This window comes from Lactuca sativa, chromosome 8, assembly GCF_002870075.4.
Source record: "Lactuca sativa cultivar Salinas chromosome 8, Lsat_Salinas_v11, whole genome shotgun sequence".
In the NCBI taxonomy this organism is placed as follows: domain Eukaryota; kingdom Viridiplantae; phylum Streptophyta; class Magnoliopsida; order Asterales; family Asteraceae; genus Lactuca; species Lactuca sativa.
The window spans coordinates 244,886,150-244,887,373 of record NC_056630.2 but is presented as its reverse complement, the minus strand read 5'-3'; positions in this window follow the sequence as shown (position 1 = coordinate 244,887,373).

The following is a 1,224-nucleotide window of genomic DNA, read 5'->3' as shown; positions in this document are numbered from 1 at the left end:
TACTTATTAAGTCATAAAATAAAATATACATTAATGACTTAAATAAAATGCCGAAATCGGAATTCGAAATCGGAAACGGCGATTGGACGATCGGAACGAGTCGCGAGTAGGGTTACATTTAGGGATATGAATTTCGGGTTGTTACAAGTCCATTCGAAATCGGAAACGGCGTATTTTCGTAATAAATTTGAAACTATGGTGACACTCAAGGAGTACACTAACTGTATATTCGAAGTCTTAGTGTCAACCAAAGGCGTCATTTCGTATTCGTGGTCATATTCGCATTCATAGTCGTATTCGTATTCGTATTCGTATTTGTACTAGGTTATATTCGTATTCATATTCGTACTCATATTCGTATTCATATGATTCGTATTCGTATTCGTAGTAGGTTATATTCGTATTCGTATTCCAATTAGTATTCGAATTCGTATTCGTATTCGTATTCGTAGTAGGTTATATTCGTATTCGTATTCCTATTAGTATTCGAATTCGTATTCGTAATCGTATTTGTATTCGTATTCCTATTAGTATTCGAATTCGTACTTGTACTCATATTTGTATTCGTAGCAGGTTATATTCGTATTGACCTTAGATATGATCAATATGATTTCTTATACAAAGAGAATATAGTTACAACACTTTTTTAAAAGAAATTTATATTTAACCTGCAATTTGAAATGTCAGTTATCACAAACTTTGGAAATCAAGGAATTTAATAAGTAAAACCATTGAGTTGTAAATCAGTTTAAGTACAAAATACACTTGTACTTTTTGCTTGTATTCCCCCTCTGAAAACATTGAAAACCATTGAAAACACGTAAAAAGGGTAGGGGTATGAACTCACCGGACTCGGAAATGTGACGATTTCGGATACTAAACGTTGGTTCGGGGCTTGTTTACTCGCAATGTCCCTATGTAAAATGAAATAATGTCCATATATATCTAATTAGATTTACAATCACTAACTATATGGCACATTACACTCCAATGAGATTAAACACCTCAAAACGAGTGTTTGGAGTGACCCGGGTGACATCTATGGACGTGTAATGGCACTAAGGACTTGGAATTTGAGTTTACTCCCCAAGAGTAAACATTTAAGGGAGCTTACAACCACAAAACACATACACACATGAGTTTACGGCCGTAAACTCATGTTGGTGTGATTTTGAGTGCTTAATGGCTTGTTTGGACATGGGGATTGTTGGAATGGATTTCTAA